This window comes from Mchenga conophoros, linkage group LG2, assembly GCF_057382185.1.
Source record: "Mchenga conophoros isolate Kocher_MC1m ecotype Shallow Benthic linkage group LG2, M_conophoros_male_GT1.1, whole genome shotgun sequence".
Lineage (NCBI taxonomy): Eukaryota > Metazoa > Chordata > Actinopteri > Cichliformes > Cichlidae > Mchenga > Mchenga conophoros.
In genome coordinates this window covers 28282896-28302319 of record NC_140527.1, presented here as the reverse complement: position 1 = coordinate 28302319, position 19424 = coordinate 28282896, and the positions used below count along the sequence as shown (strand labels likewise).

Below are 19424 nucleotides of genomic sequence, written 5' to 3'. Positions count from 1 at the left end.
AAGTGAGCTTTTCAGGAGATCTTACAAAAATGAATGCAATGAGTAATAAAAGGTTATTGAGAAAATTCACAATATGCTTTCATTTTCATTGTTTTCAGAGACATGAGGCAGGAATTCAGCACTGAAACATTGTGTCCCTTCCTGGTCGTGAATGGAGGTGTCTGTCACATGTTAGGTGAATTTGTTAACCACTACACTATATCACTCACTGCGTCTTACTTTGGTAACCTTGGTCATGTGCATCTTGTGGGGTTTTTCACTTTACTTCCCTTATTTTGCCTTGTCGTTCATGACTAGCTTCAGCTTCGTTCTCCTCCTGTCTCAGTTTCCCCTTTGTTTGTCCTTTGTTGAGTCATGCCAGCATAGTCATACCAGCTCTCTCTGGTGTTTCCCCAGTGATTCCTTGTGGGGTTTGTTTCTGGTTTGCAAGTAGGCTCAACTTTATGTTCACTTCCATCTAGTGTGTTCTGCATTTGAATCTGCATGCACCCACCACACTCCGCACAGTAAAACCTATCCATCCATCCATCCACCCATCCATCCACCTATCAATCCATCCATCCATCCATCCATCCATCCATCCATCCATCCATCCATCCATCCATCCATCCATCCATCCATCCATCCATCCATCCATCCATCATTTTCTGCCAGCTCTGGGTCGCAGGAGCAACAGTCTAAGCAGAGATGCCCATGTCCTACTACCATGCCCAAGTTACCTCAACTGGACCCTTTCTAATATAGAGACGTATTGGGTCTACTCAAATGAACAAACCTGTCTCTAAGAGAGACCCAGCCATCCTACAGAGGAAGGTCATTTTCACACTTGTGTCTACAATTTAATTCTTTCTGTTATTTTGCACAGCTTTTGTCCAAAGGTGAGCCTGCACAATCTTCCACTCCATTCTCCCCCTCACTCATGACCAAGACAATGAGGTACCTAAACTCCACTTGGGGCACCAACTACTCTCCACTTGTGTGCCTGTATGACACCAAGAGGTATGTTGTCAAAGCCAATTTGCCGCTGACAGGAATACTAACCCTGCATGACGGGCCAGACTAAGAATAATAATACCCCTATGAAGAAAAGGATCAGTGTTACTGAAGAACCAAGACTGGCAGAAAACCTGAGGGTCAGCACCTAGCATCCAGGGCTTAACCCATAGGGATCTGGCTGGTCCTACACCAAAACACAGTCTTGCCCCACTGTAGGCCCACACCTGGAGGAGGGGTTGTAGGCTAGAGACCCTTGCAGTCAGATCCCTGGTTGCCAAAAGTAGCTGTAATAATAGATTAAAAAAGGCCATGATATCTTGTGGTATTTATTCATAGTTTATTAAAGTTCTGCTTTGTTTTTTAAGCTAACAACTACTACTACTTTGGGTGTCAATATAGTTTACCAGATTTAGCAAGTGACCTGTATGTCATAAGACTAAGCAGAGGGCTGCTTGAATACAACCGTTTACTGGGTGTCTTCCACAGTCCTTTTTTCCCCAGTGGTCTCTACCGTTCTGTTATAATAAAGGCTAAAAGCTTACTTTATCTGACTGCTGGGTCCAACAACATATTAAAAACGCAGACATGAGGTTGTATTAGTGTTCTCTTTTAACCTAGCATATTTTCCCTAAATGTCCAACTATTTAACTTGGATGTGATCAGTCTGCGATTCTAGTAGTCAAATATTTTGGACGGTAAAGTAAAGAATATCAGTTTTAAACAGAACTGCCCTCTTGGCCCTGTCTCTGTAGTTAAGTCTTGTTCATATCTTCTTTTGTTTTACAATGCAGCACTTGAATCAAACCTGGACTCTGTCTGCCCTTTGTGGTTCAGGTTGCACAGGTTCAAATCTGTCAGTGGGATAAGACAGCAGACAGCTTTTTCAAACAATCTCATTCTATTTTGAACCATAGAGATTAGGTACACGTGTATGATATCTGCTTTGTGTTTGCTTGTGTGTATGTGTTCATATTGTTTTTCCAAAACTTGAAAAGAGCAGTCGAATCCACAAGTGGTTTGGTCTCTCTCCATCCTTCACTTGTTCTGAAAGTCTGACAGCATCCCTCTAAAATCCTCTGATATCATGAACTTTCTTTTGCGTTTCCAAAAACCTCAAACAAATCAACACAGAGTACACAACATCAACTCCATGCCAAGCTCTCCATAGTGAATACGAGACACTGCTGGCTATTGCAAACCAAAACAGCAACATCATGGGTGAAAAATGGAACAATTTGTCATGGCATTGTGTGTATTTTGACTTTAAACTTGCTCGTATTGGCTTTTGCGTGTGAGGCACAAGTGAGGTTATTAATTATCATGGTCCCTCAGCTCTAGTAAAGGCAACAGCTGCATTTCATAGAGGCAGCAGGCAGCTTTGTATATAAAGAGAGAGACAGAAATAGACCTTTGTGCCTCAGAGTGATGTGTTACTCACAAAATGCCGTTTCATCAGAGAGCTCAGGCAACTGAAGAAAAGAGCAAAGTAAATGTATGCATGGGTGTGTGAGGGTACAGAGTTAATTGGATCACTTAGACCTGGTAGGATTTTTTCTAGTTCAGTAGCTAGTTAGCTAATTGAGTTAACAAAGCTATCTTATAATGAGTTTTTGCACCATAGAAAGCAACTACAAAACATTGTGGGCTTTATGGTTTTTATTCTGATTTTCTTATTCAGTCAATGAAAGGAAACCTAGAAGACAAACCATTTTAGCACAACTTTTATTGAAGTGAGCAGGTGCCATCTTTGAGCTTTGAACTCAGGTCTCTAACACATGAAAACATGTATTTACATGCTCATTTGTTCCTTTGTTCATTTTTGCATTTATTTATTGTCAGCAGATTAGACATGCAACATCTCCGGACAGCTGACAGCAAGCTAGCTAAAAACTAATAGCTAGTTATAAGCTAACATTATTCTTAGGCTTGAGTGTACGAAAAATCAAACTTTCCCTGTGACAAACAGTTTGGTTACATTCTGGTCCAACAAAACTACATCCACTTCAAAGACAGTTTCACTAACCCCAGCTAACAGTAGCAAACAGGGGCTAGTTAACAGAAACAAACATAAGCTAACAGCGGCAAAAACAGCAGCACTTCCTGACATTTGAGGATATCAAATGTCAAAGTGTGTCATTGTTCTACAAAGAATTCTGGTCGATTCTAGCACCAGTTTTCTACAGAACGTTGTTGGAAATTAAAGAAAAGGGCAGACTTCCATCAAATATGAATTCTGCAAACATTAATCTCCTGCTAAAACCAGGCAAAGACCCTGTATATCCCTCAAGCTATCGTCCAATATCCCTTATAAATGTAGACCTTAAAATAATCTGCAAAGCTCTCTCAAAGAGACTGGAGAAAATAACCCCCCTCTTAATTCATCCTGACCAAACTGGTTTCATAAAAGGTAGGCACTCATCAACAAATACACGTAGATTACTTAATTTGATAGACTACTCATACAGTAAAAACCTAGAAACTACAATATTCTCTTTAGACGCAGAAAAAGCATTTGACAGAGTTAACTGGAAATTTCTATTTGCAACTTTACACAAATTTGGTTTTGGATCCTCTTTCATAAACTGGTTAAAAATATTATATAATTCCCCAACAGCTTGTGTTAGAACAAATGACCAGACATCCTCCAGCTTCTGTCTCTTGAGGGGCACCAGGCAGGGATGCCCACTCTCCCCTTCACTATTTGCAATTTTTATTGAACCACTAGCAGCAGCAATTAGACAGAATTCAGTAATTAAGGGCATAAAATGCAAGAACGTGGAACATAAAATCAGCCTTTATGCGGATGATGTGTTACTCTTTCTCCAAAATTCACAAACCAATATCTCTGGGGTGATTGAATTGATAAACTCTTTTGCAAGAATATCAGATTACTCAATTAACTGGTCAAAATCTACAGTCCTACCGATTAATTGCTCCTTCCATAATTCCTCTTCTACACCACTGCAATCGGGAAATATAAAATATTTAGGTATTAATGTTTCTCCCAAGCTTGCAGATCTAACTAAATTAAACCATATCCCACTTTTAAAGAAGGTAGAAGATGATCTGGCTAGATGGAAATGTCTACCCATATCACTCATGGGAAGGGTTGCCGCTATAAAAATGATGGTCTTACCAAAAATAAATTATTTATTCTCAATGATCCCAACTAAACCGCCACAAGATTGGTTCAGATCTCTAGATTCATGTATGTCCAAATTCCTTTGGAAAAATAAACCCCCACGTATAAGCTTAAAAACACTACAAAAGACCAAGGATAAAGGAGGACTAGAACTGCCTAACTTTCAGCACTACTTCTTAGCCAACAGGCTTCAGTTTATCTCAGGATGGCTAAAACACACCCTCTTAGATGAACCTTGGCTAGATGTAGAACAAGCACTCTGCAATAATCTAGAGATCTCAGACCTACCATTTATCAGCTCAAACATCCAACGACATGAATGCTTTAAAAGCATCAACATCAGCTCTTCTCTGACAGCATGGTGGGAGTTTCTAAAATTGACGGCGTCTTCATTAATCCCATGCAAACGTACACCTATCTGGAACAACCCTGACATATTACAAAACAATAATATGATAAACTTTTCAGATTGGAGTGATAAAGGAATCAAATATTTAGAACATATACTAGAAGGAACAGAATTTATTTCATTTGACGGACTAGTTACACAATATGGGATCAACAAGAAAAGATTTTTAGAATATCAACAAATTAAATCCATAGTAAAAAAGAAATTTAAACCGGGTCAAGTTGAACTACAAACACCACCAAGTGTGGTTCAATTTCTTACTCTTAAACCCCCCAAATTACTATCCAAAATATACAGAATGCTTTCTAAAACAGATGAATCAATATCACTTCCTATTGCAAAATGGGAAGCGGATTTATCAGTTAACTTAGACCTAAACTTCTGGTCTCAGATTTGCTTAAAAACCTTTCATCTAATTAGAAATCCCAGTCTTCAATTAATTCAATACAAAATATTACATAGAGTGCACTATACAGGTCATCGGATGTTCAAGATGGGCTTTACGTCTACCAACAACTGCTCACACTGCCAAACCAATTCACTGGACAATTATATCCACGCTCTTTGGTTCTGTCCACCAGTTCAGAAGTTTTGGCGCGAGATATGTGAAGACTTATCGAAGTGTCTGAAATGTAACATTCCAACTTCCCCCTTAGTGTGTTTGTTGGGCAGCTTAGATAATGTCACTTCAGAAAAGAATATAGCCCATATGATTTTCACTGCCCTATGCATAGCCAAGAAAACAGTCCTCATGAACTGGAAAAATAAAAATAATCTTAATTCTAACCAATATAGAAATTATCTATTAGATTACATGAGTCTTGATACAGCCTCTGCCACCACATCAGATCAATTGCTCTGGGCTCCTTTGATCAGCTCCATCACCTAGTGGGGGTGGGGGGTCATAGTTTGGTCCCGCCTTCACTGTTGTGATTGGTGTGGGGGTAGGGACAGGCTTAGGGCGTCGGGGGGTTCCCCGGAGGCATCTTCCTTGGGGGGCTCAACCCGGGGTAGCAGTCATGTCCGGTTAGGGGCTCTGTTGGCTCTCCGGTGACTGTTTCCTCGTGGCTGCGTGCAGCGGGGCTAGGGGAGGGTCTGTGCTGACGGACGTGGGTTACTGACCTGGTAGCCTGGCTGCCCCTGGGTGGGTCCGGGATGGGCGTGAGGTTCTGGGGGCGCTCCGTCTCTGGGCTGGGACCCGGACCGGGCCTCGGGGGCTTGGGTCCTGGTTGGTGTGTTGCCGGGGTTGTGGGCGGGTGGGTGCATGGGGGCCCAGCCCTGGAGCAGGGTGCCGCCGGTGCGTCGAGCCACCTGGGGGGCTCTTCAACTGGTGGGGGAGATTGTCACATCTTGCAGGAGCTTTCCTCTCCTCAGGAGCTCCCTCTGCAGGAGGGGGAGATACAGGAGAGGTGGAGGAAGATCTCAGCCTGGGTGTTTATTGTCTTATGTAGTCTGGAAGATGAGTGGATGGTGGGGTGGGTGCAGTTTTCTCTGTGGTGGGGTTGGGTGGACTGTCCCGGGCTCTGTGGGGCCGGGCGGCGCTGCTGCACTGGGCCCGGTCTGGATGGGCCTGGGCCCCCTTTCCCTGGCGGGTCGCGGAGTATGGGGGTGCCTACTGGGGTCAGCGGGGGAGCTGGCCCCAGGGAGGGGTCACTTGCCCCTCCCTTCCTTCCCTCCCCATCTCCAGCTGCCTCCCTCTTCCCGCTCCACCACAACCACCCACACATGCAGGGCCTTGGAGTAGGGGTATGTCACCAGGGTGCAGAGGAGGCTACCCCCCCCTCTGTCCCCTTCTGGCTGCCTCTGCCTCAATTTTATCCCACAACTTAGACATTCACATTACTCACACTCTCATTACACATACATATAGGATCTTGGGGGTGGGCACGATACACGGAGTCCAAAGTACCATCAGGGTGTACACCCCACCCCTGGCATCGTTGCCCACCTCTCAATTTAAATACACGTAGACATTGAGGGCTAACAGGAGGGACCATGCGCTTACCTGCTGCTCTCTGGCAGGTAGCTCCAAGCCCTCCTGGGTTTTAAATGCACCTTAGAACACACATGCATCAACATTACAATGAGCGGGTGGAGGGAGGTTCGGAGTCTTCTCTCACCCCCGTTCTCTGCGACCTGCTGGAGCAGGGGGGCTAGGACTAGGAGGAGGAGTTGGCCGTCCGACTGCGGTCTGGAGTGTGGAGCCTTCCTGCTGCTGCGGAGTCGGGGCGGTCTGCCTCCCCCCACCGCAGGGAAAAGGGAAACACCACCTGGGTCTGGGTGCAGTTCCCCCCTCCAGGGGCGGGGGCACCTAGACCCGGTTTGTAGAGTACGCTTGGGGAGTGTGATCGTGTGTACAATGTCTCTTTATGTCTGTCTCCACGTTGGTTGAGTGTGGAGTAAGTGCATATGAGAGCATGAGGGTGGGAATGGATGTTTGTATCTGTGTGTGCCTGTATGTCTGTGTCCATATGTCAGGTTGGGTGTCAGGCGCCACCTCTCTGGGGACATCTCAGGCCCTCCAAGGTTTGGAGGCCTATCTCCCCCCACCACCACTTCCCCTGCCAGTGGCGGACTCCCTCAGGTGTCGGTGCGTTGGTGGTTCTTTGTGTCCGGGGATGGGCGTCCAGGTACACACCGGCTCACTCCTTGGCGGCCGCTTATCGGGGCCTGGAGCCTGGGGCTCGCTCGGGCCACTTCGGAGGTGGGGTGCCCCCGGCCTCTCGGCCTGGGGCTCGGTCACTCAGGCGCAGCTGGCTGCCGGCGGAGCTCACGGGCGCGTCACTGCAACTCCCCCTGGCTTCTGCTCCGCGGCTGCTGAGTGAGCCCTCATCTGGGACTCTCCTCAGCTCTTTCCGGGACAGTGGCGCGGCTGCCCCTCTGTTGGTCTTCCTTGGTCTCTTGTGTTCTGGGGGCCTCTGGATGTCTGGAGTTTTGATCTCCTCCACACCTGCTTCACGCCCTGGAGGATGGGGCTGTGGCCCCCCCACACCCTCTAGCAGATTATTACATGAAGGAACCTTTTAAAAAAAACAAAAAACAAGCGCGTCCATGCTCACAGGTGTACACACGGGTGATCACACCCACAAACTACACCCTTTTTGGCTCCTACCTCAAAGCACACTGTGTTCTGTTGATCTTATGTGCTGCACAATAATGTTTAACATTTAGTATTTACTGTCATATTCCCATATATCATTGTGATGTTGTTTATTCTATTACTCTTGTTCTCTTCTGCTTGCTTTCTTTTTTCTTTCTCAGCAGGTGATCCAGGTGATTGATATATGCATTTTTTTTTCTCTGCCCGTTCTGTTGGTTTTTGTCTTTTGCCCTTCTCCCCCGTCCCTCTTTTCAGCTGTTTCTCTTTCCCTCTTTCTTTCTCCCCTTCTTTCCCCCAGTCAAGTCTGTCCCGTATTCAGTAAGTGAAAATAAAATAAACAATAAAAGGTGAATCAAATGGACCATTACGGCAAGGCTGGGATGGTCAGTTTGGTAAAGTAAATCCGTTGGGCATCTTTCTTTGCCTTTAGACAACAATTCTGATGGCAAAAGAGCCAAACGGGACAGGCCAAAAAAAAAAAGAAAAAAAAAAAAAAAAAAAAAAGTGTGTCATTGTTTAGAAGTGAGCATCTCTGTTTCCTTTCACGAAGTACAGCCTCCTCAAGAATAAATAAGAGTAAAGAGTAAACAAGAGTAAATAAAGGTGACATTTCTTACCTGGCATTGACAGCTGAGGTAAACAGTGGACTGACAGTTTTTCACAGATATAGGATAAAAGAGTGTGTCTAAATTTAATGTTTTTGATCTTTCTTTGCTGACTAAAACATATTTGCCCTATGGTACCCACTGTAGCTCAAATTATGGACTTGAATGGGAAGCAATACACTATCAATACCCATTGGTGCAATACACTAACATTTAGCAGTGAAAACAATGTAACATTAAAACAAAGAGACAGCTTCTCCATGTACACTATCCAGTTACTTAAATAGGTGCTATTACATGGTCTGATACTTTTGGTGGGATGGATCGATGCTTTCCTGTTGTTTATACCAAAGTGAGACTCTACCATCTGAATCTTGCAGCAGAAATTGAGACTTATTAGACCTGGCAACGTCTATTGTCCAGTTTTGGTGAGCTGGTGTAAACTGTAGCCTCCTTTTCCATCATTCCTGCGGACAGAAGTGGTACCCAGTGTTGTCTTCTGCTGCTGTAGCCCATTTGCTTCGAGATTCAATTTGTTTTTGTGTTCAAAGATGCTCTTCTGCATACCTTGGTTGCAATGAATGATTACCATTGTCTTCCTATCATTTCTAAAAGTCTATCACTGCATCATTCCATGTTTGGCACTGATCACCACCTGCACTCATGTATATATCTTTCAACGTAGCACTCTTAATTCTTATTCTCATGTATATATCTCATGTATATCTCATGCACATATCTTTCTACGTAGCACTTTTAATTCTTATCCCTACTTTTATTTTTTCATGTCTATTTAAGTGCTATTTATGACACTATGTTTGCACTGAAGCACCGCAGCAATTTCCTAATGTTGTAAACCTGCTCAACATTTGGCAATAAACCCCTTTCTGATTCTGATTCTGATTCTGATCCATTCTCATCTGACTTGAGTGAGTGCCACTTGTGATTGACTGACTAGATGTTTGTGTTAATGAACAGCTGAACAGCTGTACCTTATAAAGTGATTGTATATTCCACTGTAGGTAATCCTTGCAGTTAGTATTACTACGTGTTCCGGTTTATAAAGGGTTTACAAGTTACATAATAATAATAATAATAATAATAATGATAACCTGGAGTGTAAAATTTTCCAAAATTCACTAAAGATCAGGACAGAGCTAGTCTGCCAATAAATATCTAGCAGTGTAGTCATGATCACATTTTTTTTTTTACCCACACATAGCCTGTAACCCAAACATAATGTTGGTCAATGATGTGCCCCTTATTGTTAGCAGTGATGCTAAGTAACTTTACTAGTTATCCTAAAATACTAATAAACAGTGATGACTTTACCAGGCTGTGGGAAACAGAGACAATGGCCTGGTGGTTTCTATTTGTGGTGATAAGTACATTTCCTTCTGTCGACTTTAATGTTAGGATGATGGAGACAGAACACACACAGCGGTAGCTTCTTCGGAAGATATAAGCATAACCTTTGAAGTGAGTTGTGACAGTAGTTCATATATCTGGCGATGGTTTTGTCAGGTGGACAGCCCTCCATAAACACATTCCAGAGGTCCAGACATGAAGCATTTTCCAGAGGAGAGCACTAAGGTTAAAATCTGCCTTGTTTAGGTTTTGCAGAGTGATCTCCACATTATGAAATTTTACATCTCTGACCCTTGGGATCTGCAGCTACCCACAGACACATGGCTTTTTCATTGTCCTCACAAAAGCCCATTTTTTTGTCTGCCTCCTCTGCCTGTGCCTCAATCAGAGTGTGACACTGTCCTGCGGATGCACCTGGCCCATAAGGTTTCAGTCATACGCCCTCTGCCTTGCGATATTAAATGCTGACAAGAAGTTTAAACTGAGAGGTGCTGTCATCTTTGCAGTATACTATTGTCCCGACAGTCGGATTTCAAAACAGCATGGTCTTTATTGGGGATATCATGTTTTGGGGGATGAACTGCGGGTTTATTTGAGCTGGATGGGCTTCGATGAGGGGGCGAAGTGGAAGAAGTCTGAAGGTGGATGTGACTTTTCGCTTTTAAACTTTGTTCTCTCTGCGCAGGGGCACAGGCTGCAGTCGGTGCAGTCATGAGCCTAACAGATGTGGTCCTGTCTCTGTTCCTCGTCCAGGCTGCCATGGCAGTTGTTCAGTTATTCCCTTTCAGGGGTTCAGTGCAGGGAGTGCAGGTTCAGGCTTTGCATGTGTTTACCCTTAATGCTGTCTGCATGGCTGGCTAAAAACAGCCTACAGCTGATGATGATGCCCAGGACTGATAGACGTATCAGCTTTCATTAAAGAAGACTCTTTTCACCAGTGGTGTGAATTTAACATTCTTTGAGGCCTAGTCTCAGATAAATGAAGGTTTATCTATAGCTCTCTTATTAGAACCACCTTGACTTTCTCTTTCTCCCTCCAACCCACTCCGCCTCTCTAGCGAGTGATTTCATGTCTGTTGTCGGACTGGCGTCACAAGAAACAGATGTGAGCAAGATTCTTGCTGGTTTCTGTTTTCGATCGAAAACCTGGTGGTTGGTCGAATTGATGACATTTTGTTTGCCTGTGAACATGTTCTTCATTGGATTTATGGAGTGTGTCTGTGCTTTCAAATCACCTGCTGCGGATGTCAAATCAAAGTTGATACTCTCGTGTCTTTGGCGTTGCCGTACAGAAGAAAGCCAGATGCAAAAAAAATTAAAAAGGGGATGGAAAGACATGCGGAAAGAAAAACTGCTTTTGTTCAGCGTGTGATTTATGGGTATTTTTTAATCCTCATAAAACAGACAAATGTGTGTCATAGATGCTGCGTTATAATTGAAGTAGAAACAGCATCCATCATTAATTTGTATGCAACGAAAAGTATTATCGTGAAAAATGATTCACTTGAATACACTCCTAAGATGAATATATCATTAATAAATCCTTTTGCTTTATTCTGGCAGTCCTGACCAAGACTTCTTTACTTTCATCTCTTTATGATTTAGCACAGCATCAAGTGTTTAAAGTGCATTTAGCAATGAAATACACTGATGTTTAATCAACTGCAGTTTGGCTTGTCAGGCAGAAAAAAACACCAACGTTGGATCTAAGTGTTTTCTCCGATTTAACCTGTGGTTAACCTGATAACTCTAAGAGCGGCTCTGGAAAGCACAATGAATCCATTCCCAGCTTCAGAGGCCCTGTCACTTCACATTAGCGCTAACAGTCAGCTGCACCCCGGCCTGCTCTGCCTGGCAATCAGCTCGGGAGTCTGAAACACCTGCTCATGTTAGGCAGTTTCCATGGAATAATGCTGTAATTCCATCAGGAATTGATTGGAATTGGTGGGGGGAGGGGAGAGAAAGGGGAAAGAAATATGCGCCTGCACATACGGTAGACTCGATTGGAAAGAATGCCACTGTTTGTTTTTAAAGCAAAGGGAAAAAATGTTTTCTTTTACTAAAAGCGAATCAAAGACGTTTCTAGATATGAATCCAACTTGCGTTCAACCAGCTTTGATAAATGTGAAAAACGGAGATCTGATCGATCTCGTTTGCTTGAGTATCTTTATTTATGTGAAATAAGTCAGATGTAAGGTTTGGCTCTACGGTCACACTGAAATATTTACCTCTTGTTTGAGAATTGGTGCATACATCCAAGAACTTGAACTCAAAAGTGGAGCGTGGACAGGCAGAGCTAATTACACATGAAGCCTCTCAACTCCTCACACAACTTTATGTCTTTGTGGTATTTCCTGGATCATACACTTAGCTGTTTTTGGAGGACTTGGGAATCTTAGAATTTCTCCCAAAGCCCAAGGAACTCCCTTCTTTTTCAGACACTTTTACAGTCGTCAGGATTTGTTTTGACTTTTCCACAGATGCTAACTGGTTTTCATCTGTTATATCTTTATTGACACACAATTACACATGCACCATTGTGTCCAGTTTTAGCTGCTGCAGGGCTGCTTCCAGGTTGCACCTCAGATCTGTGGGAAAAGTCTTTCTCTGGCTTGCAAAGTTTTTTTTCCTACCATTTTGACAAATACAAATATTCCCACTCCTTCCAGAGGGGAGGATAAGTGTTGGTGTTCCTGCCAGGGTCGGACACGCTGCAGGGAAGTTGTGATATCAAAGGTTTCGGAAAGCGAGGAAGCACACCTCTCGGGCGCTGGAGAAACACAAGTCTTTACACATTCATCATCCCACAAGAGCACCATTAACATCATCATTCTTCATCCAAGTGACGGACAGAGCTGGATCTCTTTCTCTTTCAGAACATGCAATCTGAATTCCTTCATTCCTTTCAGAGCATCCTTCTCATAACCTCATCCACTGGGCGTTTGTATTTTGTTTTGACAAATTGTCCTTCCGAGCGAATGACAGCCTCAAGTGGTTACTAGAAAAAACAATTTGACATGTGATTTAAAAGATGAAAGATGTCTTCTCAGCCATTATACGGAGAAGAAGAAGAAAAAAGAAGGTTTTTCCATTCTGTAATTTGGTTTGCAGCTGATTTTCTCATGCTATGCATCTTACATATCAAACGGAACGATAATGAGTCAAATGTGATCTATTCTGATAGCACAATTACGGACGGAAAACAATGCGTGCGCAGTGGAACTTTCCGCCTGATCGAGGCACAGTATGTCATGTTCCCACTGTGCTTGCTTGCTGTTTACTTTGTCTCCTCGACCTGCAAAGACATGAGACACTGTCTTGCTGCTAATACTTAGGCATTCTACGAGCTGTCTCTCTTGAGCCTGTGCACATGGGCACATGCACAAACAATTTCCCCCCTATGTTGATGGCTGAGCGAGAAAAACATTCCTCAATCAGGAGGTGGAGGAGCCCTGAGGGATTCTGTGTGTGTGTGTGTGTGTGTGTGTGTGTGTGTGTGTGTGTGTGTGTGTGTGTGTGTGTGTGTGTGTGTGTGTGTGTGAATGACAGAGGGAGAGAGACAGGGAACAAGGAGATAAAGGAGTTCACAGTGAGCAAGATAGTGGACACAATCAGGTGTAATCCCTCTGATTGTGGTGCCTATCACACACAGACACACTGTCAAACTCAGAGAGAGAAAGAGAGAAATAAGAGCTCTTCATTTCCACACCTACACACACACACACACACACACACACACACACACACACACACACACAAGCAGAAGAGGCATACTTGTGCTGCAGAGCGAGGCCAGGTGGATTACATCAGGACTTGGGTATTACTTCAGGTGATGCCTTGTCATCTGCAGGGTGTTGGTGTTGTACATGGACTTAGGTGAGAAGCATTTTGTCGGGGCGAAGGTAAAACAGCAAAGAAATAAAGATGTTGCCAAGGCAATATCAAGCATGTTCTCTCACGCCTGCGACGGCGTGTGCGGCGGGACTATTTTTGAGGCTTCGCCGCTGTTTCTGCACTCAAACACCTGTGACACACAAAGTGAGCACAGCCTGGGAAAAGTGTGGTTGAGGTTCCCTTGGGCGAGTTGGAGACGAGGGTTGGGGGGTGTGTGTGTTTGCCAGCGCAGTGCGGTGTGTGGAGCTGTGAGCTGCTGGGGACCCTTCTATGGGTTCAGCTGGACCTGCAGGATGTTTTTGTAAGGGAGGCGATCTCTTCCTTTAATGTTCAAACACACACACACACAGGTGCTTACAGGCTTTAGTTCTGATGGCGCAGGGTTACTGGTCAATGCCACATGCGTCACTGCGCAATATGTTCGGTATGCAGAGAGCAGGCAAGTCTCAGAGCAGCGAGAAGGCCTTTCCTGTGGCCTCTGTCTGATGTCTGCTTCACGGCAACCAGTTCCACACGCCTTCCCCTCTCTGCTGTAACTCTGTCTGACGGCCTGTTCAAAAATTCTGGAGGTTTGGTGTGTCCAGCCAGACCTCAGAGGGACCTCCACTCGCAGGTTTCCCACAGGCGGCGGGAGGAGGTGGAGATCTGATGCTCACAGCCAGTTTTGTGTAGCTACAATAACTGTCTGGCTGTTTCCACCGCCAGGAGGAATAAATAAATAAATAAAGCGAACTGCACTTCATAACATTTTAACTGGCTTTGGAGGCTTAGCTGTGGCTCGCCTGTGGTTACCGCGGTCAGGCAAATATGGAGCACAGCAGCCACTGGATGTTTTAGGCTCTCAAGCACACAAACCTTCTCTAAGTAACACACACACAGCAGCTACACTGTCTCTGCCTCTCACTTTCTAAAGGCCAGTAGTGTTACACCACAGAAGTTGGCATTTCCTTTGACATAACCACAAATTCAACTCCTTTTTTTCACACTGTGTAAGATTTATTGCACAGTGCAGTGAAACATCCATACAAATTCTCCAATAGCCCGAATTCCTCACACCGAAAAGTCAAATTGGATTTTAAACATGCCCAGTTTTTTTTTCTGTTCAGCCTCCTGTCCTGCCTGCTGCCTCTGTGTGTGTGAGAGAGTTATTTGATGTGTTTTGACTTGAGGTTTTTGCAGTGTGAGTGTGTGTGCGCGGTTCGTATAACATTTGGAACAGTGCTGGATGGGATCCTGTCAGCATGCAGCCTCCCTGTGATGAAACCTGCAAGTGGCATCTGATGATGTCATTACCTGCTGGAGCACATGGGGATGTGTACATGCCCATTCGGTGTGTGTATTGCTCGTGTTTGGTTATGACAGGGATAAAGTGGTGTTACAGAGTGGCCTCTTAGTTTAGACAAGATGTCATGAAGGTAGGTGTCTGTCTTTCTCCTGTGAAAATGTTTCCTGGTTTCCTGTGCCTCAGAGTGGAGGAAAAGTCTCCAATTAGAAGCCTGAGCTCATGTCACACATCTGCTGATCCCATCCATCTAGCTCCTGGAGTTTCTTTACCTTTTTTATGAGAAAGCCATCCATCCGCCTTCACGCCTTCCAATCCCCCAGCCTCCATTATTCCTGGGAAGTGCAGTGTCACCATAGAAATCAGGAGTGAGAAACAGAAAAACAACACAACAGACTGTGAGGAGAAAAAAGGAGTAGGCTATAATGGGCAGAGAAGTGGGAGAAAAAAACAGAAACAGGGAGGGGGGACAGGATACAATTGTGAAAATTCTCAAAAGGTCAAAGCAGACAAGTGCAGTTCAGTCCATATTCATACATTTATTTTGTATTTTGCCTCTCTATACTACCATACTGGGTTTTAAATCAATCAATAAACATGTAATTGGAGTGAAGACTTTAAGCTTTCATTCGCTGCTTGTTGAATTTTTATGCGCAGTTCCTCATCTTCAGAGGTTTAAAGATAATTTGACAATTGACCGACAAGAAGTTTCACAGCTAGTTCAGGCCTGGTCCCTTGTTACAAAAAGATCTGGAGTTGATTGAACTTGAATTTCATTGCTCTTCACTGGAACTTTCGATATGAGGCAAAAGAGATGTTGATGTAAGCGAGGTCATCGTTAGGCTGAAAAATCAAAATAAACCCACCAGAGAGACAGGAAAAACGCTAGGAACAGCCAAATCGGCAATCTGGTTCATTCTTGAAAAGATGGAATACGCTGGCCAACACCAAAAGTCCTGAAAGACAACAGATGGGAACTAAAGCGGATGATGATGGAACTTTTTTCATGGTTAAGAAAAACAACTTATCTAACCAAGTCAAAACACGGACTTCTTCTCGAGTGGAAACAAGACAACAGGGTGCAAACCACTGGTTACACTCGGTAACAAGAAAGCCAAGAAGCCAGACTTTGCCAGAAAACATATAAAAGCACTTGCGTAGTTCTAAAAAAACCCCAAGAAAACATGCGTTGGACAGATGAAACCAAGATGGAGGATAGGAAGTGAAAACTATGGATAATCAGAGAAACAACTTATGATAAAAAGCATATGACACTATCTGCAGACATAGTAGAGGCAGTGTTATTGTATGGCTACCAGTGGAAATGGGCCAATAGTGTTTATTGATGATGTGATTGGTCAACGCTTCATGGTGCAAATCGATTAAGACCCAAAGCAATCTGCAAGAGCAACCAAGAGTTTCTCAAGGCAAATAAATGGGATATTCTTCAAAGACAAGTCAGTCAACCTGATCTAAACTCACAAGAGCAAGCTTCTCAGTTACTGAAACCAAACTGAAGGCAGAAAGTCCACAAACAAGCAGCAACTGAAGACGGCTGAAGCAACAGCCAGGCAGAGCAGGGTTTTCATCCAAGTATTAAAAACCAATCCTTACATTTAAAATGATGTTAGTGTGTCCACAGTGAGTTATTTTTGAGTGAACTGAGCTTTCATTTCTTCATCTTTACACCATTTAACATTAAATAATCCATTCCTATTCATATCCATGTCTGCTTCTCTTACCATCTCCTCCCATCTCTCTGTCTGTTTGATTATTTGAGGTTTCTTTTTGTTTTTGTATACACCTTCTGATGGAGAATTTATACAACTGTGGCTATTTAATTTGACTTTATGGCGCCTGTGGGAGCACTTACAGTCAATTAATATACCGAGCAATAAACAGCTTCACACGTGTATTTAACAGAAAATTCCTCCAGTGTCCTTCGTCATAAACCATCGTGACTTTTCCTGAGTAAAAGCTAAATAACAGACAATTATTAGTCAAGGTCCAAGGATTCGCTTCAAGGTTTCTCTGCTGCCAAACTCAAAGACTCTCTTAGTTCACACCTTGTAGTGCTATGAAACATGCTTGTGCTAGTTTTACAGGTTTTGGCCAGTGGTGCTCTTTATCTGCATTGACCAGTAAAAAACAGAGTGCACAGTGGAAAGTCAAGGTAGTTGGCCCGCGTGTGCATTCAGAGAAAGACAGTTAGGATGGGAGAGATACAGGCCCCCACAGCTCACACAATAATGTCACGGAGTGGAGAAATGAATCCATGGAAAAGACACATAATCCTCATTACAAAGGGTTTGGCATGTCTTTTTATGACACATGTGACTGGCAAATAATTATGTATTCTCTAATCCCATCAACCAGTCTGCAGCCAGACTTTGGAGGCTTAACCTTTGCAGTTATAATGGAATTTCCTGATCAAAACATTCGCTGCCCTCATTACATTACATGAAGTACCAGCCTGACAATTAGTCCATGCATTGTCCAGTATGAGGGAAACAATTTTTGTGTCTCTGTGAATACACTTGAACGGGATAATAGTTGGAAAATCATTCGTTTGAAGTTGTCTTGCAGCTGCGTTCCATGGCTTAAGATGGGGTTTTTGTTATGGTGGAGGAGTGAATAAGACAGAAATAAGTGTAGTGGAAATAATACACAGTAAACAACCACACACTGATGAGCTCCCCTGCTCACGAGGACATGTAGTGTGTGTGCACCATGTGTGCCGAGCGAGTGTGTGCACGTGCATAAGGTGTCTTCTAGTGTCGTAGGAGATGGGGTTGCCTCTGTGACCCTGTGGACGGCTCCTCCAGCAGCTTGTCAGGGTTGGCGTCTCTTTCCCTGGGACCACTGGCTCGCTTATCCAAATTGCAGTCAAGCTTAAAAAATAAAGAGCCCCTGAGACCCATTTGCATGAGAAGGCAAACCCTGAATCGACAATGCGTCACAAACTCCACACTGACACTTTCACGGCTGATTCTTTTTCTCTTTGTTCACATACAACTTCCTTTCTTGAGACGTTCTGTCTTAACTGCAGCCACCTTCAGTTGCTGCTTGTTTGTGAAACTCTGTGTAGGACGATTTGGTCATTATTTATTTGCATTGTAAAAAGATTTCTAACTACATTTGCAGCATATGGCTGAATCTGAAAAGAGAGCATGGCTCTGTAAACTTCAAAATTCATCGACTACTTCTATTAGCGGTCACATCATAAATAAGCAGTAGTGACCTGGGTCCACTGACAGCCGATCAAGCCTATGACATAACAATACCTTCACCATGATTGAGAGATATGTGGTATTTTTTAGATCATGAGCTGTTTGTCTCTTTCTCCGTGCTTTTCTCTTACTACCATTCTGGTACAAGTTTGTCCAAAGATTTATACTAAAAGAGCGTAGGGTTTTGGTTTTTTTGGATGTTTTCTGGCAAAGTCTAATCTGGCCTTCTGGTTGTTGAGTGTAACATTATATTAACATAGCATAAGGTTCAGTTACCTTTGTAAAAAGTAATGTTTAGAATTGTCCTTTAGGAGTTACTTTTTACTTTCTTACTTTGAGTACATTTCAGAGCTTGTACTTTTTCACTTCCATCCATCCATCCATCCATCCATCTTCATCCGCTTTATCCGAGGCCTAAGCAGCAGCCTAAGCAAAGAGGCCCAGACCTCCCTCTCCCCAGCCACCTCCTCCAGCTTATCCGGGGGAATACCAAGGCGTTCCCAGGCCAGCCGAGAGATATAATCTCTCCAGCGTGTCCTGGGTCTGCCCCGGGGCCTCCTCCCGGTGGGACATGCCTGGAACACCTCACCCAGGAGGCGCCCAGGGGGCATCCTTGTCAGATGCCCGAACCACCTCAGCTGGCTCCTTTCGATGTGGAGCAGCAGCTGCTCTACTCTGAGCCCCTACCGGATGGCCGAACTTCTCACCCTATCTCTAAGGGAGAGGCCAGCCACCCTTCCGAGGAAGCTCATTTCTGCCGCTTGTATCCGTGATCTCGTTCTTTCGGTCACTACCCACAGCTCGTGGCCATAGGTGAGGGTAGGGACGTAGATCGACCGGTAAATTGAGAGCTTCGCTTTTACACTCAGCTCCCTCTTCACCACGACGGACCGGTGCAGTGTCCGCATTACTGCAGCTGCAGCCCCAATCCATCTGTCGATCTCCGGCTCCCTTCTCCCATCACTCGCGAACAAGACCCCGAGATACTTGAACTCCTCCACTTGGGGCAGGAACTCATCCCCGACCCAGAGTGGGCACTCCACCCTTTTCCGGCTGAGAACCATGGCCTCAGATTTGGAGGTGCTGATCCTCATTCCCGCTGCTTCACACTCGGCTGCGAACCGTTCCAGTGCGAGCTGGAGGCCCTCACCCGATGAAGCTTTTTCACTTTACTTGAGTAAAAAAGTTGGCTCATTACTTCAGCTTTTACTGGAGTACATTTTAACCCAAGTATCTGTACTTCTACTTAAGTAAAGAAAGTCTGTACTTTCCCCTCCTCTGTTCATTTGTCATGATGAAGAAAGATCACGAGGTCATGAAACTTTTTGCCAGTAAAATTTTTACTTTTGAGACTTTAAAAATGGGGATTATGTATAAAAATGGTTAAAAACCAGTGAA

General features: G+C 44.1%; 1 long non-coding RNA gene across 1 annotated transcript; it reads right to left on the bottom strand.

Annotated features, from left to right (window-relative positions):
- Positions 1 to 11915: 11915 nt before the first annotated feature.
- LOC146582142 (uncharacterized) lies at positions 11916 to 15752 on the bottom strand. Its single transcript, XR_014888759.1, has 3 exons — positions 15663 to 15752; positions 15069 to 15216; positions 11916 to 12618 (listed from the first exon to the last, which is right to left on the bottom strand). It is a non-coding gene; the product is annotated as an uncharacterized LOC146582142 (long non-coding RNA).
- Positions 15753 to 19424: the final 3672 nt, after the last annotated feature.